General features: G+C 40.8%; 1 protein-coding gene across 5 annotated transcripts in view; it reads right to left on the minus strand.

The window, feature by feature from the left end:
- RNF152 (ring finger protein 152) overlaps nt 1-20,024 on the minus strand; it is a 66,764-nt gene that overhangs the window by 20,920 nt on the left and 25,820 nt on the right. The window contains exon 3 of one of the 5 annotated variants that reach the window (XR_009757899.1): nt 4,784-4,926. The exons of the other annotated variants lie outside the window; for them this stretch is intronic. The gene's annotated coding sequence lies outside the window, so the exon portion shown is untranslated. Of the gene's footprint in view, nt 1-4,783; nt 4,927-20,024 lie in introns of those variants that run through there. 5 annotated transcript variants of the gene reach the window in all.

Genomic DNA, 20,024 nt, shown 5'->3' on the forward strand with positions numbered 1-20,024 from the left:
ACTAAAGGTCTGTTTCCTATGTTGTGCAGAATAGACCTTCTGATAAAATGGTATCTACAGGAGGCCCTCACCTGCAGAGCACAGTGATCAACTGGGTATATAAGGGATAAGATGGTATTTCAGGTTTCCTCGTCCCAAGCTGTATAGGGCTTTGTACATGTTTGCCGCCTGGTCTACGCTCTCCTTCTGGTATTGCTGCTGCCACTACCAGTCCATGCAGCATACTAAGGCTGGGACTACCTTTCTCCGTAAGGGGTTAAGGAGCTTGGAACTCAGGAAGAGCAATTAGCAGCTGGTCTCCTTGAGGGGCGAAGTGAGGAGGAGCTGGGAATCAAAGCCGCTCGCACTGGCTCAGTTTGTTTCAGCTGTCCTGAAGACTTTTTAAAAAATTAATAATTCCTCTCTTGGCTCTTCGCACCCCCCACCCCCAAGGATGGCTTCCCAGCCCCTCTGCAGGTCACGGACCCCAGGTTGAGAACCACTGATGTAGAGGAAAGGGAAAGAAGAAGCAAAGAAAAAAATTATTTATTATTTTTATTTATTTATTTGATTTATATCCTGCCCTTCCTCCCAGTAGGAGCTCACTGCATCTCAGTGATACAGAGTGGATTGATGGATGGATGGTTCTGTCTTTTGGCAAAGAGTTAGACAAGGCATTTTCTTCCAACTCAGAATTTCTCGCATATAGAACAATCATGTGGGAGAACCAAGAGCCTAAGGTACTGGAAAAAAATTTCTTCAGATCTGAAATCCATCTAAGTATATTCTTCCAAGGTTGTTCTTAGCATATTGACCACAACATTTAGGATAAAAAGTGAATTATTCTAGAGAGATTTATTATTTGGGAATGGGTTGAGGTGATTCTAAGCAGATACCTAGTCCTGAAGGTTACTTTCCAGGTTATAGGGATGCATTCTTCCAAATCACATCCACATTTTATTCATTTCACATTTGAATTGTGAGAAATTCATTGTTGTAAGGTAAGTTAAACATCATCTTAAGCTATACAGTAAAGTGTAAAAAGACCTGGGTTCTGTTGTGGAGTTTGATTAGTGTTTCTATTAGAAAGAGGTTTTATAAACTATAGTTTGGGTAAATACTTAACTCCTCAATTATTACAATCTTTTTACAGTCCTCAGGGTGATTTATGTTGGAGATGTCAGGCTGTAATGATCAAGACGCACTCTCTTATTTTATTTTATTTTTTTAATTATCCAGTGATTATTGCATTTTGGAAGAAAATCTTAGTTGAAACTGTAGATATAACCAGATATGTAAAACATGTGACCCTAAGATTGTATTATCTACCTATGTGACAAATTTGATTCTGGTTGAAGAATTGGTTACATATCTTAACAGCTCAACAACCTCAACAGCAGCTAAATAAACAAATCCTCCTGCTTTCTAGATAGGTGGGTAGTAAGATATGTTCAATAGCCTGTATTATTAAAATCAAAAGGTGAACAAAATACAAATTTGTGGGAAAATCAATTTGTTTGATTGTTGGAACTGGAATTTTCAAAATAACGTACATAAGATAATGGTTCACAGCATGTCCACATTAAATAGGCAGAAAAATCATTAAGTAGTCTGCCAAGTTTCTCCCAATACTACTAAGCCAAGATACCTGAAAGATCGTCTTACCCCTTATATACCCAGTCGATCACTGCGCTCTGCAGGTGAGGGCCTGGTGCAGATACCATCTTATCAGGAGGTCTGTTCTGCACAACGTAGGAAGTGGACCTTTAACGTTGTGGCACCGACGTTTTGGAATCCCCTTCCCTTAAATATTAGACAGGCATCAGCTTTTATCTTTTTGGCACCTACTGAAGACCTTCCTCTTTCAATAAATCTTTTAAGTAGAGACCTTATCCCTGTCTGTGTTGGAATGGCTTTTAAAGATGTTTTTTAAGCTGGTTTTTTAAAAGCTGTGTTTAAAGCTGTTTTGTTTTAATATGTTTAATAAGTCTTTTGTTTTTAAGATGTTTTAGAGTGTTTTTAGTGTTTGTTTGCCGCCCTGGGCTCCCTCTGAGAAGAAGGGCATGATATAAATAAATAAATAAATAATCTAGGAAACTGAACTCTGTGACCTTTAACATTAGAAACACATCTTCTATCACTGTAGGAGGCTTGCACAGATTTAATTAGTCACATAATCTCCCTGCAATCATAGTGTTTATTACATTAAAAACATTTTTAAATTACTGACTACTTTATCTATGTTATTGTACATCAGAAATGGGCAGTGCTGACTTTATTGTGCACACTGGGTAAAATGCACATTTTGTTGTGCCACACAGGATTATCACTCTGTTTTTTAAACTTTATGGTTGTTCTTTATTTTACTATTGTTAATGAACTTTACTGTAAGCATAACCATTCAACACTTTGTTATGAAGAAAAAGCACTAGGGCACAAACTAGGGAAAAGCTGCAGCATACTATATTACACACAAAGATAAAGCAATTGAAAATTGATGCCTAGCTGATATGAGAAACAAAAATCCCACTCCCAGAAACCATGGGGAATTGCTAAAGAAGAAACATGTGACCCTGGATTCCCTCACAGGCATGAACATTCAGGCAGGGTTCTGACACTTTTTTTATAGTAGTGCTCCATCTGCAAATTCAAGAGCTATAACCCCCCATTTATGTATTTAATAAGTCTCTGAAGTACCCAAGGAATAATCCATCCTCTGTACAATAAAATGTTCAGGACATAAGTGGGCAACTATAATGCCAATAACCAGCAAAATCCAAGGCAGTGTTAAAAGAACTTGCCAAAAGGTCAAGACTGGAGTGAGATGCACCAAGCCAGGGACCCAAATTAAATCAATAACAGGAACAGAGGATCAAGTAAGCCAGGAAAGGTAAAATCCAGGTAGACTCCTACAGGAGCCCAACAAGACTAGGGGTGAGCAGATGCAGAAAGCAGAAAGAACATGACAAGGAAGCTGATAGGGCAGGAAGCGGAAAGAGGAAAGAAAATATGGAACTGAGATGAGTGAAAAGTTAAATTTGAAAGATCATGCAAGGAGCAACTTGTTAGGAAAGAGCTTAGTTGCACAACCATGCAGCTGCATATATTACATAGGTGTATGAACAAAATCAGGGAAAAGGAGTAAAAAGGAGTGCCTTTTACCAGCTTCAGCTGATAAGACAGTTGCAGCGGTTTCTGGACCGGGATGGCCTGACCACTGTTGTCCATGCTCTGGTAACCTCCAGGCCGGATTACTGTAATGCGCTCTATGTGGGGCTGCCCTTGAAGTTGGTCCGGAAGCTGCAGCTGGTGCATAATGCGAGACTGCTCACTGGGGCAGGGTATCGCCAACAAATCACCCCACTGCTGAAAGAATTGCACTGGCTGCCCATTTGCTACCGGGCCAAGTTCAAGGTTCTAGTTTTCGTATACAAAGCCCTATACAGCTCAGGACCAGGATATCTGAAAGACCGTCTTACCCCTTATATGCCCAGTCGATCACTGCGCTCTGCAGGTGAGGGCCTCCTGCAGATACCATCTTATCAGGAGGTTCGTTCTGCACAATATAGGAAACTGACCTTTAGTGTGGCAGCACCCACCTGGTGGAACTCCCTCCCCTTAAATATTAGGTAGGCGCCATCTCTGCTATCTTTTCAGCGCCTTTTGAAGACTTTCCTCTTTCAACAAGCCTTTTAAATTGAGACCTATCCCAGTCTGCATCTATGTTAGAATTGCTTTTAATATGTTTTCTTTAATATGTTTTTAACCCTTTTAAAAAGATGTTTTTAAAGCTTTTTTAAAAAATGTTTTTAACGTTGTTTTGTTTTAATGTATTTTAAGGTCTTTTTATGATATTTTAAAGTGTTTTTAGCGTTTCTGTTTGCCACCCTGGGCTCCTGCTGGGAGGAAGGGCGGGATATAAATCAAATAATAATAATAATAATAATAGTAGTAGTAGTAGTAGTAGTAGTAGTAGTAGTAATTATAATAATAATAAAAGGCTATTGAGCTGGGAACCCCAAGGAGAAGGGGCTTGTCCGATTCAAAGGACCTCCAGGGTTTTATTTTGCCAGCCAGACCACACACGTGGCATTCCAATGTGACTGTTAAATCCAGTAAAAATATTTACTTGATTCTATAGCTCTTTATAAGCTAACAAAAATTAGAAAGCCACCATTGTAAGTACTATTACATCACCACCAATACAGTTTAGAAGGGCTAGTTTCCTGATTTAAGGTCTGATACTGAAATTACTGAAGAGTCCATTTGCAGGCCATTTTCCCTAGACAACTCCCCTAGCTTGTTTTATCAAACACAGAACTAGATCTGATCACTAGGTTTCAGAGCAACATGATCTACCCAGGAAATGAAAAAGAAGCTGATGTGGCTGAAAAATGTTCCTGAAGTGGTTTGCTTTTGAAATGTAGAAAATGTTCTACATTTGCAGCAATCCGTCCTAGTAGACTTCAAGATGCTTTTCAAAGGAGCTCTGTATTGTTTTGAACTTCATCCAAATGAATTTCTTTAGCTCAAAAGCAAACTGCATCTGTTTGCAAGGTTAATTTTATATAATAATTTTTTTGTGTGTATATTATATATAGGTACTGTACTGAAGAGACTTAATCTTATTAATCTCTCTCCGCAATATGTTTTTGAAAGCCAAGTACTCCCACGTTTTATGTTGATTTTAGGAGCAGGGAGAGAAGTCAGCAGCCTACACAGATACACGTTAGGGCCAGTGTTTACTATTCCAGAGAGTCAAATTGCTCATGTTTGGAAGGAGCAGGACACAGGTGAGTCATTTCAAAGGCAGGAACTACAGGTTAGACGCCCAACGTGCTCAGAGACACAGGTGAAACTCAAATGTGTGAAGTATTACTGCTGTCAGTTACAGTCCAGCGAAAGGACGAGGCAGCCAAGAATCCTTGCATGAACAGACAGTTATTGCTGTGGAAATGAGGAGATTATAGAAACAGAGTCAGAACAAGGTTCAAAAGAGTAGTCAAACCTCTGCCTCTCCACCCACCCTCTTCTCCAGCAGGCATTTTCTATCCCTCCACAAAGTCTCTCAGTTTGTATTAAACCAAAGAAAGCCTTCTGTCCACATTCTATCTGCGTTTCCAGTACATCAAACTGTAATGCAATTATAGATTGCAATGCTGAAAAGCAGGAATTTGCTTCTGAGAAAGTGTTGCTACGAGACTGCTGCCTCTGCTGCTCTGTAGTTTTATTGAAGAGTCCAGGGCTACAAACACTTTTGTCATTTACAGCCCCGTAGATACAGCTCAAGTCCCAAGGGCCTTGCAGAACAGAAGAAGCTGAAAACCCAGACTGGGAGAGGTGTAACTGAGTGAGGGTCAGTTTGTGAAGTCAATTGGTGTTGATTTGACACAAATAAAAAGCTCCCTGAGCCTTTAAAATAGCTACACGTAAGAGAACAAATGAGTTTGGCAGTCACATGTACTGTTTGTACACACACTCTTCAACCAGAAATCTCTCAAGAACTGAATATAAATTGCAACATGGATTGAAATCATTACAATCTTTAAAAAAAATAGTTGCAAAGTAACAAGCCATGCGCCATACATTTCATTATTCCCTGTACAGTATATGCAGTGTGTCCATTTCACTACAACATTCATTTCAGCTTTTTGTTGGCTGCATTTAAATTTCTTGACATATGTTGTCTGCAGTTGTGACAGTCTATTGATAACAGAGGGATTTGTACAGGTTCAGTGTGGGTGTTAGGGATTCCGAAAATCTTCTCTTTTCTATTCTTCTTGAAAGTCAAGCATTAACCAAGAAGTCTTTGTTATTTTACACTATATGAACACATATTATACATTTTTATCTTTTTCACAGGGGGGGGAAATGACTCCACAAGTTTATTTTAACCAGACTGTAAAAACTCAGTGCATCTCAAGCAGTTTTTTGAATCAAGGCACAGGAATGCAGGAACTCAACAAGCATTTATGATGCAGAAAGGAAAACCTGCTGCTAATAAATCAATAGTGCTGTGTTAAGCAACAGTGTCAATGCATTTTTCATTCTTATTTTTAAACGGGTAAACACAGCCAAAACACTAAAAGCAGTGGCGGCAGAAAAAAGCAGTGAAAGCAAAAAATTGGTATGTGTAGCGTGTGGAACACATGCATCAAAGAGACATCTCAGTGATAGAGACAAAAATGAGATGCTTAACTGCTGTGTAATGGGCAAAGAACTTACACAGAAAGCAACACCGGTTTTACAAGCTACTATGAATCTATACAAGATTTCAGGAGAAAATTTTCCAACTATTCAATGAAAGTAGTCTTATGTCTGCAGAAGAGAGGGGCACCAAGAAAAACAAAGCATTGAGGCTTCTCTCTTTAAATCTATCCTACAAAACGTATTTTCCACAATTTATCACAGACTTGTACTTGCTGATTATAGTTTATGAGTGGCATAGTACAAGCAATGTAAATTCTTTAAAACTCTGCCTTGAACTATCTTGATTTACCGGTCCAGTTATAAAATGGATTCTTGTGTTACTGATACTGTGAGTGGAGAGAACAGTCAATCACAGAAGCTACTCAGCTTCCATTACTTTACAGACTTGACTTACATAACATGAAGTAGGTGGGGTTGCCCTTCATTACTACTTTCAGAGGGAATTCACAGTACAGATCACATAACAGTTCCATTTTCCTAAGTGGTATGGACTGTCTGCTATAAGCAATTCCCATGTGCCTTTTCTCCCAAAGGATACACTGATTTACTATCTTCCAATAGCTATAGTCATTAAATGGCTTGGGATCACTCAGCACTAAAGAGTACCATTTTAATCTCTCAGCACCAAGTACAATGGCTTCCTATCCACACCTCAAACCTACACGCAGTATGGGAGTATGCAGAAATCTACAACACCAACAGGTTACAAAACAAGAATAAAAATCTAAGCCAAAGGCTTAAGTTTTAACACATAGCACTGTTCATTCTTAATGTGTTCACACACACACTTGAAAAACATGAAGTGAGACTCTATGGGAAATCATATTAAAACACACAAAAGACACTTAGTGTAAAGCTACAGCGTGTAGTCTCACTATTTTAATAAGATTGTTTATGGGGGAGAATAGCGGACAAGGGAAATGCAAGCCAATTCCTGCCACTGGGATAGAACAGTTGCCCCAGAATAACCTAGAACACACTCATGCAACACACACTTCTACAGGTGGATCAGATGTTCTCACAAATGTACACAATGTACATACAAGAACCCTCAGTAATGTAAGCCTACTGTAAAAAATAAGGCAATATATGATACAGATAGAAATGAGAATGGTCCTCTGTCTTTTTAATCTCTCTGTATTAATCTTTCATTCCGTCAATTTATAGTCCTTCTATAGCCCAAAAAAGACTCACATACTATTTTATTATTGGCTCACAATGATAAAATAGTACCAGGGTCATATATTTGATGTTATAATTAAGGCAATGAATATCACTATACTAACTTATAAACAAAATACACATACAAAAAGGAAGGTTGATTTCAGGTCTTTCCAAAAAGAAAAGTTTGACCCAGCCTCCATATGTCCCAAGATTATTTGCCTGACGGGCTTTTCTAGGAAAAGGGTTTCAGGACGTAAGTGCGCTTGCTGTTGAAACGGTGTTCCTTGTCACCATCCTTTTTACTTCTAAAAGAGCAGGCATCCTGAACAAGGTATCCGAGATAGCCTCAAGAATGGAGAATTTCAGGTGGCTACTGAAAATGATAGCATTTTGCAAATCCTTAAAAAAGTCATTCTGCAGGGGTGGCCACATAGAAGAGTAGAAGTTCCAGAGTGTATACGTGTTTATTGGAATTACAGAGAGGAATTAAGTGTTCATAATGGACTCATTTTTAAAAGTGACAGAATCGTAGTACCACAAGATTTGAGGAAAGAGATATTGAATATTATACATGAGAGTCATCTGGGTGTTGAATTATGTAAAAAGCAGGCACGAGAAGCTGTATATTGGCCAGGTATGTGTGCCCAAATTGAAGAATTGGTACTGTCATGTACCACATGTCACACCTTCAGAAATAAAAACCAAAAAGAACCAATGTTACCTCATGAAATTCCAAGAAGACCTTGGCAGAAGCTAGGAATGGACTTGTTTGAATTTGAAAGAAAGGACTATCTACTTTTGGTTGATTATTATTCAAAATATGTGGAAATATGTTTGCTTGAAGACACTGCAAATCTATATTTGCAAGACATGGTATACCTGAAGAGGTTGTCAGTGATAATGGCCCTCACTTTTATTTATTTATTTATTTATTTTATTTTTATACCGCCCATATCGAGGCTCTCTGGGCGGTGTACATCAAATATAATGTATACAATCAATTTTTTTAAAAAACCACCTAATCATCAAGAGACTTGCTCTAGAGACTTTAAAATGTTTGCCAAAGATTGGGACTTTGTTCACACAACATCCAGTCCACTATTTCCTCAATCAAATGGAATGGCAGAAAGAGCGATCCAAACAGTAAAGACGATTCTTAAGAAATCTAGTCTGAATAACACAGATCCTTATCTTAGTTTATTGGATTACAGAAATACGCCTACAGTAGATACAGCCTCGCCTGCACAACTTTTAATGGGGAGACGTTTAAGAACCAGGTTGCCTACCTCAGCACCGTTGTTACTACCTCAGCAGGTAAAAGGTGACATACAGACACATCTGAAGAAAACAAGAAAAACAGACACTTTACTTTGACAAAGGTTCAAAGCCTTTACCACCTTTGCAGGTTGGTGATTCTGTTAATGTTCAGCAAGATGGAGTGTGGAAACCAGTGAGAGTGACTGGACAAAACATGACTCCAAGATCATATTTGGTTCAGACTGATGATTTAGCTGTCTACAGACGGAAATCTTCAAAGCACTCCAAGTTGTGAACCAAAAATGGATGAGACTACTGAGACTGCAACTGCACCTCCGTCAGAGGTAGACCTATCAGTCTCAAGACAACAAAAGTGGAACAGCTGTAGCACAAAGTGCCAGTGATATACCAGAAAAGATTCTGGACTCTGAGTTACCTGTTACTACATCAAGAGGCAGAGTGATCAGAAAACCAATTTGATATAGACAGTAGTTTCTATCTTTTTCTTAAAAATAAAAAAGGGAGATGTAATGTGAGTAGGAACTCAAGTGAATTAGAAGTAATTGTATGGGGGAATCAGTTGGGGGTGGGACCAGTAGGAATACGGAAGTAGAGCTTTTTGATTATGCAGCAACACACTGTGAAGTAGTTTGTTCCTTCTAATCAGCATTTGTGGTTCATTTCAAAACTTGCAATTACAGAGTGCAATAAACTCTTTTAGGGGGGAAAACATACAACTGAAGAGAAGAGGCCCTGTGCCCTCATAGCCATCTGAGGCTGAATTACTGCAGACATGGTGGTGTCACCATGCCTAAACACAAGCCTGTTATAAGCAGCCACAGATCTTAAGACCAAGACTGTCCCACTAGTTGAAAAGACATTAGTATCACACATGCTGGACTGAATTAAAAACAACAACAAAAAAGGCCACTTTGAAATCAAGTTTCCCACAGATACTTCTTCATATATTTCCTAAACAATGGTGCACAACTGAACACTAAACAATAATAGCATACAACTAGAGTATTATATACACAATTGTTTCATTCTTACAACCAGACTTTGCATCTTCTTCTTGCATGGTTTCCATTTTTTAGCTCGAGAGAAAAACAGTATCTTTAAAATATTCCCATATGGGGCCTCTGTTACAAGCTGTACCCAAGGCAGCTTATTTATTTACATGATCCATATCCCACACCTTCAATGAAGCCAGAATGGCTAACAGAGAACATAGGAACCTGCGCACTGGACAATTGTCTGTTCTTTCCCGTGTTGCTCCTTTCTGCTTCCCTTTGACTTGGCCCAGCACAAAACCAAAGTAGCAAACAAAAATGAAATGCCCATGGCTGATAGGTAGAGGTAAGGTCTGATAGTTACCGGGCAGCCAGAGCAGTTTATTTCCATTAGATGAAAATGAAATGTCTATGTCAGTAGGTAGACCGTAAATATTCATATATGAGAAATAATCAAATTTGTTCTCCATTTACATGGAAAAGCCTCTTTTAATTCAATTTTTTTCGTAGGCATCGGTTCAGTATAGAAATTAGCTACAAGGCTAATAGGCTTATATCTAGCCTAATTAAGGGAAACATAGTATTTACACTTTTGGAAAAAAATGTTTTATTTTTATTGATTTTTTAAAAGATTTTTATCCACCCTGGTGCCACAAGACAAAAGGGAAAAAAAAACTGGAAAAATTATGATAGAACTGAATAGAAGTGGAGTGATCCCAGCATAGGATTGCCAGGTCAGCAGCATCCCAAACTCTGAGATTTCAGGGATGGACCCTAGTGATGTCATTGAGCATAATACATTAATCCTCAAACACAGTTGCTTGGAGTATACAATTCAAACAAAAACATTTCTCTAATTGGAAATTAAGATAGAAATCTTAGCTAAAAGATGGACCCTGGGTAGGGAACATTTAATCTAGTCTACTTGCTTCTGGCAAGAAGGGTTTAAGTGCCCTCAGGCCAGGCTAGTCAACAGAAGGCCACTGCAGGAAGAAAGGAGTCTAGTGTTGTGGAGATGTTAGATGGGAGCACTCAGGATTAAAGATGGATGGCCCTGAAGTCTGAAATTCTAAACACACTTACTAATCCCCATAGAACTCAATAGGACTTACTTCTGAGTAGATATAGTTTGGATTGTGCTGTTGGTAAAGCTTGACTAGGGATTCTCTGCAAAGATATCCATATCCAAGCAGGGTTGGCAAGCCCCTGCCTGGAATGCTCTGCCCCTACCTTTTAACATGGCTGCTCCAAACTTCTTTACAGATTTGACCCTTCACTTCAGAATGAGGTCTGAGGAATGAGTAAGAGTAAGAAGATTCTCTACCTTTTTCTGTCTACCTTGTGGGCTGCTATATACCCACTTTGACAGCCAACGCAATTCCAGTGAATAATAATTGAAAGAAAGAAAATGCACACGGTGTGATGTACCTCCACAGACAGCAGCTGGGGAACAACAATTGCAGCCTCATTTCCCAGTATGTGAATTCTCTTTTACCACTACTGGGCAAGAAACAAACTGTCATGCAACCAACAAGGTGCATCATCAGTGGGTTTAAGGGGGTTGAACTGAACGCATGGAACCACTGTTGTTGCTTCTATGGCTGTAAGGGAGTGAGGTTAAAGGTAAATGAAATACAAACAGAAAAAGAAAAACAAAAGACAGTGATGATTTCCAAAATGTACCACCATATCAACCACAACAAGATCACTATGAGTAAGACAGAAAACTCAGCATCCCACAACCAGTCAGGGTTCCTAACCAAAAGCCAAAGCAGTCATCCAAGGTCACAGAAATCCCCATGCAGCATAACCTGATTCGGGGGCTGCAATTAGTCCAGAATGCTGTGGCATGATTGCTGATATGAGCGAGACCCTATCAGCACATAATACTCTGCACTGGTTGACAATTTGCTACCAGGCCAAGTTCAAGGTGTGGCAGCACCTACACTTTGGAACTCCCTGCTTACTGACATTAAGCAGACACCTCCATTGTACACTTTTCAGCACCTGCTAAAAAACATTGTTGTTTAGGCAAGCCTACCCAGGCATGTTTTTTATCTGTTTTTAATTCATTGTTGGTTTTATTATTTTGAATGTTTTTAAATACCTGTCTTAACTGTTTTTGCCAATAAATGTATTGTTTTAATTCCTTTTGTATACCGCTTTGAGATTTTTTACAATAAATTGTTATATAAATATAGTAAATAAAATACATAAATAACTTTTGGAGTCACTGTGGCCCTTGGGTCTCTTTCCACTTTCAGGAACAAAGGAATCTGCATTATACCGACTAAAGTCATTTGGTACCATCTAGCTCAGTACTGATGACATGGACTAGCATTGGCTCTCCAGGATTCCAGGCAATAGTCTTTTCCAGAAATTGAATTTTGGACCTTTGCATGCCAAGCATATGCCCTGCCACTGAGCTATAGCCCTTTCCCTGTTTAAAAAAGTATCTTTAAAATTGTTCTTTTCAGTTCACTAATGAATCCACAGCATAGCTAGGGCAGAGCCACAACATTCATTTAAAGCACATTCGACACACATTTGAAGCACATGAATCCCACCACAGAATCATGGGAACTGTAGTTTAAGGATAGTGGGAAATATAACTGTGAGGGAGCAACTACACTTCCCAGGATTCTTTAGGGGAAGTCATGTACTTTAAATGCAAGTTGGATGTGCTTTAAACGTATTGTGTGGATCTACTTAATAAACTTTGCCTGCATGTAAAACATTTTAATTTTTTTTTTTAATGGAAATGAAAGTTTACTGGGTGTCCATGGGCTACTCACAATCTCTCAGCCTAATCTGCCCTTCAGGATGAAAACAAGAGAGAGAACCATGAACGCCAAAGGAAGATGGGCACACTTAAAACGTAGAGGAAGTAACAATGAACAATCATAGTGTGAAATCTGATACTTATTGGGACATAATATGAAGAAATATTTATATAAGCATGAATGACAAAGATGTTTATTATTTACACAACCTGTAAAGATATTTGTAGTGCAATTCTATGATTCTTTACTTAGAAGCAAGTCCCAATATATTCAATGGGACTTAAACAGAGAAGCGTGCACAGAACTGCAGCCTCAAGTGATAAGGAACTTCACTCACCCAACTCAAAACTGAGAATCATGCCACTTTAAGCTGTTTGGCAACTGTTTATACTTGTTTTTATGGTTACGGGATTTTAAAGGGATTTATTTCTTGTTGTGAGCTGCCTTGGTTTCCAATTGGCAATCCTAAGTCACAGGGTTGTTGGGAAAACTCCATATATATATATATATACACACACACACACTGGAGATGTAAAAATATATAGACCCCATATAATAGTTTATTGTCAAAACCAATTGGTCATTGCAGAACATTTTTTTTAAAAAAACAACATCAGTATTTGTTTCCTACATAATAAAAGCAGTGATATCTATGTAAGCTCTGCCTAATTGCTTTAAAAATAGGATTGGGGGGGGGAGAAAGATTTACAAAACAAGCACAATCCTTTGCTATGTTCACTCAAAAGTCCCATTACTTTACAGCACAATCCTAACTCCTATTGAATTCAAAAGTAACTCCTATTGAATTCAATGGGGTTTACTCCTGGTAGGTGGGATTAGCATTGCAGCTTTACTCCCAGAAAAGCAAGTATTGGATTAAAGCTTGCAGCATCAGGGGTTAAGCATGGCCAAACAATGCAACCATAAGCATAGATCTGCATATGCATTCCATACCTTTATTAAGGAAGGCCAAAATTCTCAAATGAAGTTAACCAAGAGAGCCTGCCCAAGTCAAGATTCCCTACCTCTCACATATGTCCCATTAGTACAGCTGCATATGTGACATCACCAAAGTCAAGACAGATGTCATTTCATCCAAAACCAACCCTATACACAAACCTATACACCCACCAGGCTTCCAATCAGCTGCCTTCCCACATCCCTGGCAAGAAGTCAGACTTCTGACTTGGAGAAAGCCTGACTAGTACCATCAGTATTACATACACATACTATGGCAGAAAAAAGGAACAGCAATTTTACTGCAAACCACATCAAGGTTCTCATCATCCAAGGTGTCACAAGGCAACAGGAGTTCTGCCACACACTTTTGGCACTCATTGCTTGCTTTGCTAGAGGTTTCACCACTGAGCATCATTATGCTGCACTCTGCCATTCCTTAGGAGTGTGCAAGATGCTCTAAAGAGAAGAATGACTTATAGCCCCTTTCTCAATACCTATATTTATCTACATTGCATTAATGAAGTGCCCCAGACAAGCTTATAGCCAGTAATATTGACATACTGACAGCAACCTTCAAATCACACTACATCTTGCCATCAGGTGTGGGGAACCTTTGGCCTTCCAGATGTTGCTGACCTACAATTCCCATCATCCCTAGTCACTGGCCATGTTTGCTGGGGCTGATGGGAGTTACAGTTTAGCAAAGACAAATAATTGGGTGTTAGAACAAATTAAACCAGAACTATCACTAGAAGCTAAAATGATGAAACTGAGGTTATCATACTTTGGACATATAATGAGAAGACATGATTCACTAGAAAAGACAATAATGCTGGGAAAAACAGAAGGGAGTAGAAAAAGAAGAAGTCCAAACAAGAGATGTATTGACTCCATAAAGGAAGCCACAGACCTGAACTTACAAGATCTGAACAGGGTGGTTCACAACAGATACTATTGGAGGTTGCTGATTCATAAGGTTGCCAGAAGTCGTAATCAACTTGAAAGCACTTAACACACAGAGGGCCAAAGGTTCCCCACACCTGATCTATATATTCTTAATTCTTCCAAATCTTTAGCACCGATGGATAGGTTTATTCATGAGTGGTACAGCATGAGCACTTGCAAGTTATACTAATGCTACTAGGCACAGGGTAACAAAAAATTAACCATTTCCTTTTAATAGTATCAGTTTGGCTGCCAATTACTGAAGGAGCTTTGTTTTAAGGCATAGGCATTTAGCTAACATACAAGTTATATAGTTTTCCCACTGTTGCAGCAAATAGTTACATGAGCATGGGAAAAGATTAGCCTGTTAAGCCTACTATCAGCAGTTAGAATAACCTTTTCTTTCTTAGCACACTGCCTTCTCTGTTTATCAACCTAGGAAAGTGTATATGTTTGTTTGTTTTTTAAAAAAAACCTTTACTGCAAAGCAATTATGATTGTACCCCCTTGTCAACAGATATTGTGGAGTTGCTGCTAGGGAACTCAAGAACCAAAGTTGGGCCTATCCAGCAAACCACTAGGCTAGTACACTAGGCTGAGTCCTCTTTGGACAATAATGAGTCAGTATCACAGGAGCTAAAAAGGAGCAAAATTGTCTTCAGAAAGGAACACTGTAGAAGAGAGGTCGCCAACCTTTTCAGACCAGAGGGTCTGAACACAAAATTCATGGTCATAGTGAAGGTTTTCCCATAATTAAGGTTTTCCCATAATTGTCTATAGTATGGACAATATAATTCCATGCATTCCATATATGTATAATTCCATAGAATAATTGTCTTTCCATGCCGCTCTGGGCTCCTACAGGGAAGAAGGGTGGGATATAAATCAAATAATAAATAAATACCAGAAAATTCTTGACCTTTGGATTTCTGCCTGCCATACAGCTGTTACAGGCAGAAGAACCCTGTTTTTCCCCATTGCCAACTTGAACCAAAGTCTAGGCTGCCATTCCATACCACTAACCTGGAAGTAAGCCCCATTAAACACAAAGAGACTTACTTCTGAGTACACATGAATACCATTATACTCCAAGTTAAGTATACTTATACAGTGAATTCTTAATGGCAGGCTGGTCTTAAGCTCCTGCAAGCAAGAAGCATGCCTAAGCTTCTTTGGAAAGTTTTCACATTTGCCTTTTTGGGGGGTAAATTCTTTAACATTCACCCATACTTATTGTGTAGTAGTATTTGCAGAAAACCAGGAGTCTGGTTTGTGTTTAGTGTGGGGGTGGACAAAGAATGTGCATTGCCTGGACAGAGTAAAGGAAACAGATCTCCATAGGAAAGAGATGTGAAAATGAAATCTCTTCCCACCAACTGTACCTCTCTATTGGCAGGTTTCTACACACACTCGCACACCCCTCTGTCTTCCATGGAGGCAAAGAAGAGGCATGGTCAGACAGACTTCAAGGACATATTTCAGCTGACCAAAAAACATGAAAGAGGATGCAGAGCAGGCCCGGCAAGGCCCAGGCCCCCGAGCCCGAGCTCCTGCAGCCGCCCCCCGACATAAGCCATCACCACCACCACCAGCAGAAGCCCGGGGAGCAGCAGCTGAGCGAGCCCGAGGACATGGAGAGGAAGACAACACTGAAACAGCAAACAGCTTTGCTGTAACAAATGCCTGTCGCCCTTCTGCCTCTCGGGAGCTGCCACCCTTGCTAACTCCACCTCCTCTTTCTTGGCGGTGCCAATAATGATAATGTTATTTGTTATTTAAATTAATTTTTGTAAATTGTATTGCTTTAATTGTATTTTTATTGTATTTTTATACCTGTGTTTATTTTTCTTGTAAGCTGCCTTAATAATAATAATAAAATAACCTCCAGAGGCTACATGGTCCCAGGTGAACCTATCACAGGAAAGATGTATCATGGTTGCTAGGGAAAAAGGAAGGGCAAACTGTTGAGATTCTAAGGACTAGAAAATAAGACAGAAGCAGGAAAAGTGCAGTAAAGCGGAGGGGAAGACAGCAACTTTAGGACCCCAGAGATTCCTATTGCCTGGTGTCCAAACAACTCATGAGTCACTTATGCATCAATCTGACTTCACTCATTAACAGGTAAGAGTAGCCAGGCTAGCTCATTTCACAGAAAATGCTTAAAAGGGTACCCACACATTTTGCTCTATACCTTTCTTTCCAGGAGGACCAGAGACTTACTTAAAAAAAAAAAAGCTCAGAGTCTGGGCCACCTGCAAGGGGCACCACTGAAGGTCTTCATGGCACCCAAGCGCCTTGGGCAACAAGTTGGCGACCTCCGCTGTAGAAAGTAGGCATCTAATATTGGATACAATAGTGTCCTTATACTAGAGCTAAAATAAAGACCAGGAAACTGTCAATAACAGGTTGAATAAGTGCAGCACTAACAGGCTTGGGCAACTGTCATAGCTACAGTTTACAGAGGCTTTATTTTTTAAATGGTTCACACAATGCATTTTCTAGCTGCATGGAAAATTATGTATTTGTCTACATTACTAGAATTTGGAAACTAAAGCCAAATAGTTTCAGAGAGTGTCAGCAACTGAACGGGAGACTGGATATAACACAGCATGTTCCTAAGGACTTGAATTTGGCAAGATGGTCAGCATCTTCACCTCGTGTAATGTGGAAAAGGTGGCAATAAAGTTTTGTTTTGTTTGGAACTTCAGATCACCCTGGAAAAATTGGTGAATTTGGCAAGTAACTGTACACATGCACCTTCACCTCTTGATGCATAGGGATAAGTACGCATAATAGAATTGGTCAATAGTGAAAGGAAAAAGTAACTCCCCAGTAGGGCCCCACTCATATGGCGGGTTAAGTTCCAGATCCCCGCCAAAAAGCGCAACTCTGTCAATAAGATGGCACCCGACGCCCAAAAAATGCTGTAAAAGCGGAACAAGCGCCATATGAGTAGGGCCTTACTCTAATTGAAAGCCGCCGTATTAGCATAATGCTGAAAAGCGGGCCGCTGAGAAGCGGGGCCCTACTGTACAATGCATTTACACCTGTGTTTTTGTCTCCTCCATGTGAACAGCCACCAAAAGAACCCAGGATTCAAATTTTTAAAAACTCAAGTCCTGTTAGGTTTCACTTTAAATGTAAATGTACTGCCTTCAAGTCGATTCCAACTTATGGCGACCCTATGAATAGGGTTTTCATGAGGCTGAGAGGCAGTGACTGGCCCAAGATCACCCAGTGAGTTTCATGGCTACGTGGGGATTCGAACCCTAGTCTCCCAGGTCATAGTCCAACATCTTAACCACTTTTATAATCCTCCCATCCATCAAATTCGAAGGAAGAGGAATACTTACACTGGCTGATCCCTACCTTCTCTACTGAGCTAGCTTTTCTGAAGTTCTCTGCCACAGTCTTTCAGGATCCACTATGTTTCTGAAAAGTCATGGTTCAAATTTTTATTTCTAATTTTTAAAAGTGGATAGTCTATCTCTACAATGGTATCATAAGAACATGCACCCAGACACAGTTCACAGGCTATAAGAGAATTTGACAGTCAGCGGCAAACCTGGATTTGAATTTTATTGAGATCTGAACCTGGCCCTCCTGCCACTTCAATGAAATCACAATTCTTGGAAGTGCAGGCACACTGTCTCGTAAAAAGATAAAAGCAAATATCGAAACATCACTTGTACATCAAGAAAACTGTAGATCAATGGTATGTTTGTATACCATGGTCTTAATACAAAGAGAGCCAGTGTAGTGTAGTGGTTAAGGTGTTGGACTATGACCTGGGAGACCAGGGTTCAAATCCCCACACAGCCATGAAGCAAACTGGGTGATCTTGGGCCAGTCACTGCCTCTCAGCCTCAGAGAAAGGCAATGGTAAACCCCCTCTGAATGCAGCTTACCATGAAAACCCTATTCATTGGGTCGCTGTAAGTCAGAATTGACTTAAAGGCAGTCCATTTCATTTTTTCTGTTCAAAGGGGTGAGGAACCACACACGCAGCCTCAAACTTACACATTCAAAAGTAAATCCTACTGAGATCAATGGGCTTGCTCATAAACAAGTTATCATGGAATTGTAGCCTTGCAGCACACTTCTAAGCATGATTACTGTAATGTGAGTAGGAACTCAAGTGAATTAGAAATAGTTGTATGGGGGAATCAGTTGGGGGTGGGACCAGCAGGAAAATGAAAGAAGAGCTCTCTGACTGAGGTAGAGCAATACAGCTCTTGGTTCTGCAGCAATACACTGTTAAGTAAAGTTTGTTCCTTCTAACCAGTATTTGTAGTTCATTTCAAATCTTGTAAATATTACAATTACTAAAGCCCAATTAATTCTATGTGGCATTCCCCAGTAAGTACAAATTTAACTAGAATTAAATCCCATTGAAGTTAAGGTGGTTAACATCTGACTAGACACATATAGGACTGCACTGTTAGTCATGGTTAAATCTTACTGAAACCAATGGGGCATGTTCATTGAAATTAACTTAAGTTCTGCCCTGTTGATTTTGCTGGGATATAAGCATGATTAATTTATTTAAAAATGGGAGCCTATAGGTTTGTTGTGTTTCTTACATGTTATATGTAAATCCTGAGCAGTTCTTGATTAGGGTTGCCAGGTCTCCGGTTTTCTGCCGGAGTCTCAGGGAAAATGGGGCCGCCTCCGGCCATATGTCAGTCAAACTGGTGGATCTCCGGCTTTGTAGCGGCCCCCTCAGCCACGCATGCGTAAAGAGGCGGTGGCTGTGGAGGCCAGGCTGGGCTGGCTCCTCCTTAGGCCCGGAGCCAGTTCCCCTGCTCCGGAAAGGAAAAGAACTCTTTCCGGTGGCAGCTCAAGCTTAGCAGCCCCGCAGAGCTGGCTCGCCCGGTGGAGAGAAGGCAGCGACTCTCGCCTGGATTCAGAGACCCCAATTGCTTCGGCTAGCGGAGCCCAAATGCACAGGAAACTGTTCAAGGTGAGGCTGCCTTGATTTAGCCCTGTCCACTTTGGAACCCGTTTCCTCGCTTTCGTGTTATGTCTGGCCCCGAAATCTCCCTCCCCTCCCCCATCGCTTCTCCCTTTCTCTCTCCGCTCGCCCCCTTTCCCTGGTAATAATGACATGTATGCCCTCCTGCCCACATTCTAGCAACCGGGAATGTGCCAAGCGCCGCAGCAGTAGCTGCTGCCACCCACTCGCCTTGCCTTGCCTTGCCCTGCCCCCTCACGCAATGCAACGGACCCCCACCCCGGAATCCTGCGCCCCCTCCTCTTTCCCTTGGGAAAAAGGGGAGAGCCGGCGAGGAAGGGGGCTCTCTTTCAGCCTCCCCACCTCAATTCAGGGCTCCCAAAGGCTTCCGGTCTCCTCTCCCCACCCGCCAAGCCCCCGATCGAGGGGGGGCAAGGCTGGCATCGGCCGGCCTCCCTTCCCTTCCCCTCGCCTGCTGGTCCCCGGCCGGCCCATGTGGTGCCTGGGGTGCGCGCCTCCGCCGCCTGCGATGCAGCCACTTGCAGCTGTCAACCTCTCGCTCAGCCCTTCCTGCCGATTGCAGCTCTCACACACTCACACGCACCCGCTCTCACACACACGGCGCTGGGAGGGAGCACAGCGGCACAGTCAGGGCTCCCAAAGGCTCCCGGTCTCCTCTCCCCGCCCGCCAAGCCCCCGATCGGGGGGGGCAAGGCTGGCATCCGCCGGCCTCCCTTTCCTTCCCCTCGCTTGCTGGTC

Source organism: Rhineura floridana, chromosome 1 (assembly GCF_030035675.1).
Source record: "Rhineura floridana isolate rRhiFlo1 chromosome 1, rRhiFlo1.hap2, whole genome shotgun sequence".
NCBI lineage: Eukaryota > Metazoa > Chordata > Lepidosauria > Squamata > Rhineuridae > Rhineura > Rhineura floridana.